This window comes from Physella acuta, unplaced genomic scaffold, assembly GCF_028476545.2.
Source record: "Physella acuta isolate Inbredline_101_S28 unplaced genomic scaffold, ASM2847654v3 ptg000187l, whole genome shotgun sequence".
NCBI classification, from domain to species: Eukaryota; Metazoa; Mollusca; class Gastropoda; family Physidae; genus Physella; species Physella acuta.
Genome location: NW_026731706.1, coordinates 451,156 through 464,347, shown reverse-complemented (window position 1 = coordinate 464,347; position 13,192 = coordinate 451,156).

Genomic DNA, 13,192 nt, shown 5'->3' with positions numbered 1-13,192 from the left:
ACTTGCTTTAACCTGTGGATAAATTAAATAACTGTTTGAGTTTTGATTTTTGTCTTGAGAGCAGTATGTGACTTGCTTTAACCTGTGGATAAATTAAATAACTGTTTGAGTTTTGATTTTTGTCTTGAGAGCAATATGTGACTTGCTTTAACCTGTGGATAAATTAAATAACTGTTTGAGTTTTGATTTTTGTCTTGAGAGCAGTATCTGACTTGCTTTAACCTGTGGATAATCGAATTTGATGAGAGATTACACTTTGTGTTAGATCTGTCTATACTACTTACTGGTTTTAATATGTAAGCCTACACACACACAGATACACACAGATACACACACATATACACACATATGCACACACAGATACACACACAGATATACACACAGGGCATTGTATAACTGTTGCACTGCCTACATCTTTTTAGACTCCTAAAGTGATGATTTCAGTATATTCAAAAATACGAATATGAAGAAAATAGAGAAGAGATTTCCCGTAGGTTTCTAGCGTAAAAAACGTAATTAGTCGACAAGCTTTATGTGTTGTTTTTCTTAGGCATCAATCACAGGCTAAACATAGGCTCCAATCACAGTTTTTAGGTAAACATAAGCTTCTTCTTCATTCTTAATTTTTAGTGTTGGGAGGGAGGGTTTGAATTGGAGACATTTTCGAATTTATCAACCATGAGCTTTTGCCGACTCGACCACGCCTCCATCACAATTAAGGATACGTGTCAACTGGTTATGCGCAATTGAGGCCATTGACTCCGATTTCAGCCTGGTTTTCTTTTTGGATTTGCTTCCATAGGCTTTGTCTAACCAAGAACAAACTACAAGGCAGCAGTTGTTTGATTTTGGAGTTGTCCCTCCTAGAAGAGTGGCTGTCCCCAGTTAACGAGCCTCATCTGCCCGAGGGTTCGAACTTCGAACTCGAGACTTTTTGTGTTTAGCAATAATGAGCTTTACCGACTCGACCACACCAACCCCTATACATAGGCTCCAATCATAGGTTTTATGCTTGGTTTTCCATAGACTCCAATGTCTTCTGTTGGAAAATGAGTCTAAGACATCCCTCCCTTACTCTGAGTACCATCCCTCTTTCCATCACCTGCACTGAGATGACCCACATCCTCGTCCCCCATGTATTTTCTTCGTTTGCCTCATTAGTACGTCATTAATTAACCCCATCTCCCTGTCCCCCCCCCCCCCTCCTACACACACACAATTAAAAAAAAAACGATAGCCACTTAATTAAGTGATTCACTTATTGAACTCTTGATTGAGCTGGCTGATCTACTGATCTCATCCAATCACTTGACATACGGATAACGTGACGTTCATCTCCCCCACTCACGGTAGGAGGCGCCGTTTGTGGGGTGACAGCGTTCGATCCTTAAATAGAATTGGTGGATAGTTTATTGCTGAGGCGGCGGGTTGCAAAAAGTATGGTAGCGGGTAGCAGAGATTGGTAGCAGATACTGGTAGCGCGTAGCAGAGATTGGTAGCAGATACTGGTAGCGGGTAGCAGAGATTGGTAGCGGGTAGCAGAGATTGGTAGCGGGTAGTAAAGATTGGTAGCGGGTAGCAGAGATTGGTAGCGGGTAGCAGAGATTGGTAGCAGATACTGGTAGCGGGTAGTAAAGATTGGTAGCGGGTAGCAGAGATTGGTAGCGCGTAGCAGAGATTGGTAGCAGATACTGGTAGCGGGTAGCAGAGATTGGTAGCGGGTAGCAGATACTGGTAGCGGGTAGCAGAGATTGGTAGCAGATACTGGTAGCGGGTAGCAGAGATTGGTAGCGGGTAGCAGAGATTGGTAGCGGGTAGCAGAGATTGGTAGCAGATACTGGTAGCGGGTAGCAAAGATTGGTAGCGGGTAGCAGATACTGGTAGCGGGTAGCAGAGATTGGTAGCAGATACTGGTAGCGGGTAGCAAAGATTGGTAGCGGGTAGCAGAGATTGGTAGCGGGTAGCAGAGATTGGTAGCAGATACTGGTAGCGGGTAGCAAAGATTGGTAGCGGGTAGCAGATACTGGTAGCGGGTAGCAGAGATTGGTAGCAGATACTGGTAGCGGGTAGCAAAGATTGGTAGCGGGTAGCAGATACTGGTAGCGGGTAGCAGAGATTGGTAGCAGATACTGGTAGCGGGTAGCAGAGATTGGTAGCGGGTAGCAGAGATTGGTAGCGGGTAGCAGAGATTGGTAGCGGGTAGCAGAAATTGGTAGCGGGTAGCAGAGATTGGTAGCGGGTAGCAGAGATTGGTAGCGGGTAGCAAAAAGTATGGTAGCGGGTAGCAAAAAGTATGGTAGAGGGTAGCAGAGATCTCTTTACCACAACGCTGTATTTATCCCAGCTACCATGAATGCGATGCTGTTGTTGGTGCGGCGTGTTCAGGAGAAGACAACTCTCTCCGTGACAAGCGAGCCCCAGTTTAGACCTTCTCACATCCTGTAACACTTTCTAAAATAAAATATAAGGCGATTCGAATCACGGTTTCCATCAGAATTTCAGGCATTTAACCGGGGATGTGGGTGGGAGTGCTGGAAACTTCCGGGGTGCGGAAACTGGTTTAAGTATCTTTTCTATATAAATATATTTGTTTTTAAACTTCGTGACCCCCAACTCCCCCACAATTTAAAAAATAATTTATTAAATAATTTATTAAAAAATAAAATATACGTGCCTATTTTTAAATTGTTTATAAATAGTTAAATGAACTAAAGGCGGAGAAACCAGGTAATTTTGTGAAAGCTTTTTGTTTGATTATTGGCGGTAGACGTTTAAAATTCCTAGTTAGATTTGAATCTAAAGTCAAGGATTTTGTCTAGGAAGTCTACGCATGTCGTGAGTGGATTGTTCTGATTAAATTGATGACAACATTGATTATTCAAATGTTGTCCCTGTTCCCCTTGTTAATAAACCGGGAGTGATCTCCCCTAAACTTTCTCGAATATTTTTATATAAAATAACAGGGGATGGGAACTCGGGCTATAGACATGATTTTTAATCCATTTTAAATACTTAAAGTTTTAAAAATAGAATAAAATCTCGTAGACAAAAGAATTGCACACCAAGTGAACGCTAAATAAAAAAGTGCATAATAGTGCGCAATATTATTAGTACTTTAAAAATTTACATTAGTTTTTTGAGAAATCGGAAGTAGCGTAAATTACTACTTCCGTTTAACGGAACCGTTCATGCAACCACTTACATACACAAACACACACCTCCCCTCATCGCTCACACACACGCACACACACCTACATACGCTCACACTCACAAGGGACTCTCGCACCAAACACACAATACACACAATACACACAAACAAAACATACACAAACACCACACACACAAACACCACACAAACACCACACACACAAACACCACATACACACACACAACCACATGCACAGACACCACACGCACACTGACACACTACTCACACCATAAACTCCAGATACACAAACCACACACACACACACACTATATACAAATGCACCCACTGACCGTCCCCGTGAAACAAACCCCTGATGTAGGGGCGTTAGTCCCCTATCTATAAACTCTTATCATCACCTCGATGAACGCGATTAGCTTACGGAAACAGATTACACGCCATCACTACATCCTCTACGTGAACAACCTACAAGGACATTTCTTTTTGTTTCAAAAATAAAGAACTATATGGTTTATGCCGTTTCTCTTATTCTACAATGACTAGATGTATTTAAAAAATAAATTGTTTGAAGGCTTAAAAGATTATAAGATTTATGTAGTTGTCGCCTCTACCCCCTACGGTACCCTATCCTCATCCCTCTACTACCCCCACCCCTACGACAAAAAACAAAATAACTACCCCCACCCCTACAACAACAAAAAAACAAAATAAACAGAAGCCGCCACAAAACAACTTCCCGCACAACTTTTTTGAGAAACTCTACTTCACTTAGTCCACTAGGGTCCGCATGGTCGGGCGGGAGAGCTAAACGAAAATTCTCGAGTTCGAACCCTTCAACACCCCCCCCCCCCCTCCCGTCCACCAATCTAGAAAAGAAAAGTCTAAAACAAAAACAAAACAACAGAGGCGTAGCGACCCCTTCCGGCGCCCGGGGACAAACTTTCAATTTGGCGCCCCCCCCCCCCCAATAATTTTTTTAAATATAATTCAAATAGTTCAAAATAGCAGCTAAAATGAGTTTATTTTAGCACCAGGGCGTCCAGGGACATATGTACCCCCCCCCCCCCTTCCCCGTCGCTACGCCTCTGCAAAACAACAACTGCTGTCTTGCAAAATCTTCCTGGGCCATGGAAGCAAATCTAGCAAGAATAGAAAATAGGCCGAAGTCGGAGTCAACAGGCCAAATCTCGCGCAACATTTTGACACGCACTACGTCATTGTGTTGGAGGAAATCCTCTTGAATCATAATATTACAATTAAGAAACTCGAAAAAGGAAAATTTCGCACATTGCAAAATAAGAAACAAGTAATTTATTTATCCTAAAAAAAAACAACAAATAACGCCTTCTTGAACCTCCACCCTCCCGCATTTCTCCAATCTAGACACCCCCACATCTATTTTAACTTGTTCTTACTATCGGCTTCTCTTTCGATTGACTACTTAGAAAACCCCCAGCACAATAGCCGCCATTCATCCCTTCAGCATGATCCAGCTTTAACATAAACTAAACCTAGATCTATGTAACTAAACTAGGCTGCGTGGCATGGAGGTACCGACCGGCCCAGTGGGGAGATTCACGACAAGTTTATTTTTAGACCGCATTGGCGACACGGAACTCCTACGTCACAGCCTCGAGTGCCTTGCGCTCCAAAAATAGAAGGAAAATACCCTTTCTGCAGGTTTGGTTGCTGTTGTGCTTATTAAATCATACCGAAACATTGTTTTACAATTACATTCAGAACCAGCCGACTTAGTATAAATAAGCTATGGTAGACATATTTCAAATCAAAACCACTAAACCTTCCTCGCTTACACATTAAAATGTTTGCTACAGTAAAGACAAATCAAATCTTTAACGCACTATCAGGTATAGACTTTTAAATATTATATATATATATATATATATATATATATATATATATATATATATATATATATATATATATATATATATATATATATATATATATATATATATATATATATACTCTGTGAATGGAAATAGATGCATATCTTAATTAATATTACAATGCAACGATTTTACAAATGTCATCCTTTTTTTCAGTACTATATGTTTTAAAAATGTCATCCTTTTTTCAGTGCTATTTGTGTTACAAATGTCAGGCGTCAGTCCTGCCGTCATACCCAGCACTACCCCAGCGCCGGCCGGCACAGCGGAGGCGCGAATTGCCGCCCTTGCCGTGACGTCGTGCATGCAGGGAGCTGATGCGCCTTCTGGTGCCGTGCTGCAGACCAGCACCACCAACCTCAGCCAAGACCCGCTGCTGCTGGAGAATTTCAAGGTCATCCTGTCACGTGCACAGGAACTGACCAGGTTGACCATTGCTAAAGTGAGTACTCAGTGCCATTTCGTTCAGTTTTAAATGATTTAAATTAAGCACAAACCTAAGCAGATACTCGACTACGTATTTCTTTTGTGTTCCATTTAAAATTATTTTAATTAATTAACCACAAGCCTTATAAAACTCAATGTACTTTTGGTTACATTTTAAATTATTTTAGTTAATTAAACACAAACCTAAGAAACTAAATTAAGTAATTTTGGTTCATTTTAAAAAAAAAAGATTATAGTTAATTCAACGCATGTTTTTAAAACTCAAAATTACAATTTTATTTTATTATAGCAATTTAATCGAAGAAACTCGTGGCTCATAACGTTTAAACACACGACGGTGTTGTATTCCCCACACGACCGTGTTGTATTCCCCACACGACTGTGTTGTATTCCCCAAACGACTGTGTTGTATTCCCCACACCACTGTGTTGTATTCCCCACACGTACTCACCAGTTCAAACATTTTTCCACAGTACACTTCCTGGCTAAGCGTCTACCCGGTGGCCACACAAAACAACCTCAAGACCTCGGTAGCCGGGGTCTTCAACATCCAACAGAAAACTCACGGCAACCTCACCAACATTACGGTAAGAATTTTTTACGCTTTTTTTTTTACATTTTCTTTATTGTTTAATGAAGCTATAGTCAGCTACACACACATTGTTTACAACCTTATGATTAAAATGTGACTTGTATCAAAAGAATAGAATTTTTTTTTAAAATCTGTATTTTCCAAATGTTAAAAAGTCTTGTATAAACGTTAATTTGGAAGCGGTTATTAACTAACGTTAAGAGAAGAGGGTGGGTGGGGGGAGGGGGTGATCATCAAGGTTCAAACTCTAAGCGTTCGTTGCTAGCGGCCAGATTTCTATTGGCAGAGACCCCAACAACGAATTTAGATCGGCGCTTTAAGCACTTTTTTTTCACTATTTTGTACTACTTATATTTTCTACATGAGCTGTTGGGTAGTTTTTATGTATTTTTAAGGTTTAGAAAGTGACTGTTTCAATAGGAAATAACTCATTAAAATGTTCTCCCTGTTCTAGAACTACGGCCTGTACGTGCTGACCCAGCTGTCCATACACGCCTACTACCTGAGCACACAGGAGAACGACGGCGACTACGGCACCGGACGTCAGGACATGACCTCCATCAAGCAGGAGCTGCTCAAGGCCGTCTGTCTGAGGAAACAGCTGCTCCAGGCCACGCTGACCAACGACCAGATGACCAGCTACGTCACAGCAGACGCCAAGCCAGTGGACAGCCTTCAGCAGACGAAGGCGGCTCTCAAGAGGGCGGTGACCTACACGGCCTTCAAACTCATGCTGGAAACTTACACTGCCATGCTGGCCAGCGGTCAGTAATGGTCAGACATTTTGACCAACAGTGTATAATGGTCAAACATTTTGACCAACAGTCTATAATGGTCGAACATTTTGACCAACAGTCTATAATGGTCGAACATTTTGACCCTTTAATTTATATATTGCTCACTTAATTTATTGCTGTTCAGATATAGATCAAAACAAATGTATATTTTGTATATACACATATATATTTATTTATTTAATGTTATTCAGGTATGACGTTTTGAGACAAACAATCCAATATAAGAATTTTTTTTGACTGTTTGACTTGTTGAGAAATGATGTTTTCAATTAAATCAAAACTCAAATCCAACATTAGAAACATGTGGCTAGAAAGCCACGGCAGGAATATGTTAAGGTTACTTTTTTAACCTAAAGATCAAAATGTAAAGCTTGTTATTGGTGCTAAAAATGAACTGGCTTTTAAGGTTTTCACTGTCATTAATTTAAATTTTTCATTGCCATATTTCTCTATGTTGATTACAACGGGTTTCGTTACCTGAACTTTCTTGTACATATGTAAAAATGTAAGGTAATTTTTAAAAAAACTGAACAAAATATTGTATGTCACTGATAATGATTTTATATCAATATTTAAACACTGCTCTTTACATAGTGTTTTATGTTAATGATGCTTTAGATATCAATGTTAAGAAACTGCTCTTTAGAAAGCTATATGTTATTTCTGTTAACGCTACTGTATCATTGTTAAAACACTGCCCTTTACATAGTGTTACGCATAATGCCACTAATGCCACAACTAAAGATATTGCTATTTAGACCATTCCAAAGTGATACATTATTTTGCCTATTATTTTTACCCACAAATATGCCAGTTAACTATCTACTTAAAGGTGGGTTTTATTACTCGAACTGTTGACTCGACTTTTTAAACTTTGATGATTGTATTTTAATTTGTATATAAACATTGCCATATTACCTATACACTTTATAAGTCCACAATCTTTTTAAAGTTTTATAGTTCTCTGATATCAAAATTATCATGTGAAATGGTTAAATCTGCCATTTTTAGATTTAAAGTGTTTTATAAACATCAGTATTTCAGTACTTAATAATGCATTTTAGGCTTGACTGAAGTTTATCCCATTGAAGCTACACTGTAAAATATCAATGTTTTCCCATTGAAGATCACACAATTTACAAAGTCAAACTAGTATTACTATAACACCGTGTCTTGCCATCAAACTCAAAAACAAAGCATTCCTTTTTTGTGCAAGTTTTATTGCAAGTGCTTTCCCCTTGTAACTCATATTGAGTACATATCTAGCTTTTGATTTGTTCAATGTTTGTCGATGTTTTAAAATTTATTGAAATTTTATCGTAACCTCTAGATTTTGCTATTACATTTGTTGTATAGAATAAAAAATACTAATTTTCTGAGTGATGTTATTTATTATATATAACCAAAGAGATTATGTTATGATTGTTATTTTTTGTACTTATCAAAATAGAATGTTTTATTACTGTTATTTGTGAGCCAAAGTAACATGTTTCAATTGTTACATTAATACCACTGTCTACTTCCATCCATCGATTTATGTTCAATAATGTTGTTTTATATTTGCGATATCACAGTATTCCAATAAATATAATCAAAATTATATATTGTTTGCGTGATTTCATTAAATCTTAGAATCTATTGTACCTAAATCTGAAGTCAGACCCTTCATCTCATATCCTCTTCTTACTGACGCCTCTTAAAATGCTGAAGTTTAGTCACATATTGTTCGCATACTTGCTATTGGCAGCAGAGGCGTAGCGAGGGGAGGCCGGGTGGGGCGGCTGACCCTAGGGGGGGGGGGCAAAACCGGATAGAAAAAGTATAGTAAAGCTCATTCTAAGCTACACTACTGAATTATCCACAGTCGAGGTAAGGAAAATAAACTGCTACATGGCTTTACCGGAATTACTTAACTGCTGTCTAAGCCAAATATCTGACACCGTAATAAAATAGAAAGTAGTGGGTAGAAACACCTCGACCATTCCAAGATGTGGTGGGGGGGGGGGAGGGGGTATCTAAACAAAACAAATATGTATGCATAATAAGGGGGGGGGTTATAGTTCGCTACGCCTCTGATTGGCAAACACGAACTCATCACATATAGGGCTGGTAAGTAGGTCAATAAACAGTCATACTGCTCAATAAAACCTGCATGAGCCATAGAACTGTTTATTGACCTACTTACCAGCCCTACAGGCCTATCTCAAAACACGGGCATAATTGTCATCCCTCGCATACAAAAGAAATAAGTGACGACGGTAACAGAAACTCGCCGCTTCGTGTGAACCTCGTGACGTCAAACAACGAGAGCACTGTTCAACACCAGCTTCGGTTGATTTACTTCCCTTTGCTTGACAAGTGTTTATAGTATAGCCTCCCCTGATAGAGATCAACCGGTCCACTAAATAGGGAAGCTGTCTGCTACTATGTTTTGTAAACTCCCATTAGCGGTTGTTTTAAAAACAGACTAGTCATATAAATAGCTCCCACGGTGTCATTACCCCCCCCCACCCCCACCCCCCCCCCCCCCCACCCCACCCCAAAAAAAAGCCAAAAAAAAATATTTAAAAATATGAATCAAGGGACGTAATTCTATTCTTGTCCGCTCCTTGACTTAGCCTACGTTGATGTTATCAAACCGAAACTAAGATAAGATAACCGCTGATACCATCCCATTATCAGCTTAACCCAGTGAAAGTGATAGCGATACAAACTCAGCAGGTAAAACAGGCCCATCCTAATTAAGGAATACTGTCGGGGGGAAATTTGCATGCTGCTAATTATTCATTAATAAATTTGGCTAATTAACCCCTATATAAATCGATGTAAGTAAAACAAGGCTTTAAAATTCGCCGTTCATTGAAGCGTATCCATCGCAAACCAATTATAGTGGCATATTAAAAACTTCATCTAAGTCTAATTTTTCTAAGTCTTTTAAAACCAGCTACATAAAGCTTAAGCATGCTCCAATTGTGTCTTTTACTTCTAGTTATAACAGGTACATGTTTATATTTTACCCCTTATATATCAGGTACATTGTTTCATTTCTTTTTTAGATCAGGTTTGTATTTTCATATACCCAATTGCAAATCAGGTGCATTGTTATGTTTTGTTTATATATCAGGTATTTATAATTTATTTCCATATTCCCCCATTGCATATCAGGTGCATTGTTATGTTTTATTTACATATCAGGTATTTATAATTTATTTCCATATTCCCCCTTTTTATATTAGGTACATTTTTGCTACTGTACTGTTTATTTTATAACAGAAACGTGTGTTGCCTCTTAGAGTCTCTCAAGTCTATGTCACCTGTTAAATCTACATTTAATTTCACGCTAGAATTGTGTTTAAACTGTAACCCCTCGATCAATAGTAAAATATATCATTTGATTTTTTCGTTTTTTTTAATCCGTGTTTTGTTTTTATTACAAACAACTGCCAAAATGTGTGCTAATTGTAGCCACACAATCTCATTTATCATGCCGTAAATAAACAGCCGAGTCCCACAATAATTAAAACTATATTTTGTTTTTTCTAGCCCATATCACAGCAATGCCAGTGACCACCTCAGCACCAGAAGCGATTGCTTCCCTTGCTCTGAGCTCTTGTTTTGGTGGGACAGTTGAGAGTAGCGTCCCTTCCAGCCAGCTAGTCGGCGTCCTTAGCGACAACAGGGTCGTCAGCGGGGAGAGAGAATCCGTTCTCAGGACCAACTTCCAGAATGAGATGGCCAAACTAGAGGTCAAGGCCAACAGTCTGCTGACCATGGTGAGTAAACTGGGCAAATTTGTGTCTATGTAAATGTGTAAATATTGAAACTGGATGAATGTTTTGTCTATGAGAGAGAGAGAGAGAGAGAGAGAGAGAGAGTGCGTGTGCGTGTTTGTATGTGTGTGTGTGTGGGCATGTATGTGTGTGTGCTTGAGAGAGTGTGTATGTGTGTGTGAGTGTGAGTGTGTGTAAGTGTATATATATATATGTGTGTATGAGTGAGTGTGTGTTTGAGTGTGCGTGTGAGTGTGTGTGTATGTGTGCGTCTGTGTGTGTGTGTGCGTGTATGTGTGTGTGTGTGTGTTTTTAGTCATATACCACATGCTGAAAACTAAAGGTTGAGTTAACGTTAAGTTTAAGATTAATATTTTAGAGATAGACATCATGTAAACTTATTCTAGCCGATGTTTTGTCTGAAACTGATGCTTTAAAGTTTTGATGATCTTTCAGTACACCTCGTGGACAAGCATTCTGGACACGAGGACGAGAAAATCTCTCACGCAATCAGTGGCCAGTATTATCAACGTCGACACAACACAAGGTGTACCAACATCTACAACAGTGAGTCTCATATTTTATAGCGAGGGCACTTGCTCATTTTAGGATAGAAGTTACAGGCATGTTGTAATATTTTATGATATAAGATAGAGGGGTGTTTAAATATTTTGTGATAGAAGTTAAAGGGATGTTTTTATATTGTACGGTGGATGTTAGAGGGGTGTTTTTATATTGTACGATAGAGGTTAGTCGGATGTTTTCCAATTGTATGACAATAGGCCTAGTGAGGGTGATGTTTTTAAACTTTGTGATGTATATTTTATGGGTTTTTTAAGTATTTTACAATAGAAGTTTGAATATTTTATTATAGAAGGTATGATGAGGTTTGAACATTTTATGATAGAAGTTATGGTGAGGTTTGAACATTTTATGATAGAAGTTATGGTGAGGTTTGAACATTTTATGATAGAAGTTATGGTGAGGTTTGAATATTTTATGATAGAAGTTATATTGAGATTTGAACAATTTATGATAGAAGTTATGATGAGGTTTGAACATTTTATGATAGAAGTTATGGTGAAGTTTAAACATTTTATGATAGAAGTTATGGTGAGGTTTGAACATTTTATGATAGAAGTTATGGTGAGGTTTGAACATTTTATGATAGAAGTTATGGTGAGGTTTGAACATTTTATGATAGAAGTTATGGTGAAGTTTAAACATTTTATGATAGAAATTATTAAGCTTAACGTTCAGAGTCTTTAATTAAATGAATCAATTAGACTAATTAAATTGTTGTTGTTAAATATTGCACGTGGCAAATTGTGTTCATTTCTTTCACACATTAACTTACCATTAACCTTTCCTTTAATGTAGGTAAAAGTATATGGATAAATTAGATTTGTTAAAATTATACGGGTTTTTAAAAAAATGTTTATACGATTGTACCTTAACTAGATCTAATGTTCAATAGATTACATAAACATTCCGGTTATTAACAAGATAACTAATAATAATTATAGAGGTAATTTATTAATGAGGTCAATTTTTTGTCTTGACCAGACGTCTCGCCTACAGACACTGACCCAGCTGTCTGTCTACGCCTACTACCTCACCTCACAAGACAGCATCAAGGACTACGGCAGTGGCGGTGTCTCAGCCATCCTTGACCTTAGCAATACCCTGTCACGTGCCGTGTGCACGCTCAAGCAGCTCGTGCAGCCTGCAGTCTCCAACGACCAGCTGAGGGAGTTTATTCTACAGAGCTACACCAAGTCCACTCCCGCCCTCAACAACAAGAAGCCGCTCATCAAAAGGGCCGTAACTTCGACCGTTGTTTCTTTGATGCTTCAGTCCCTTGGTTCTCTTCGTTCGAATATCTAGACTCGTGTTTGAAAATGTTCAACGCATTTTCAACATAAAAAACTCTTGAAACATTTGAAGTGTACGTAATACTGTACAGCTAAAAATTCTATCTCATGCTTTTTCTAAGTTATTTTTATACATTGGCCAATGGTGGGACGTTCTGATCTAAGGCGAAACTAGCTCAAATTCCAGGTAAAAACGTCTGCAATAAGTTCTTTGTACATATTTTATACAGGGTTTTTAAAATTATATAGCAAGGTCTGTAAATATATAAATATACGATGAATTGTAAAATTGTATTATTAACACTCATGTAAATTTAATTCATATAATTTATATATGTATATATATATATATATATATATATATATATATATATATATATATATATATATATATATATATATATATACTACAAAAATGTTTTAAGGTTTATAAGTTTATTAAGCGTATGAAAGCTCTCTGTATATATATATATATATATATATATATATATATATATATATGTGTGTGTGTGTGAGTGATTGTGTGTGTGTGTGTCTGTGTGTATGTAGCACTCAGCATATTTTATATAAATACATTTGTGAAAATGTAAATATTATAGTAATCTTTTCATATTCCTATTGTATGCTATTTATTTT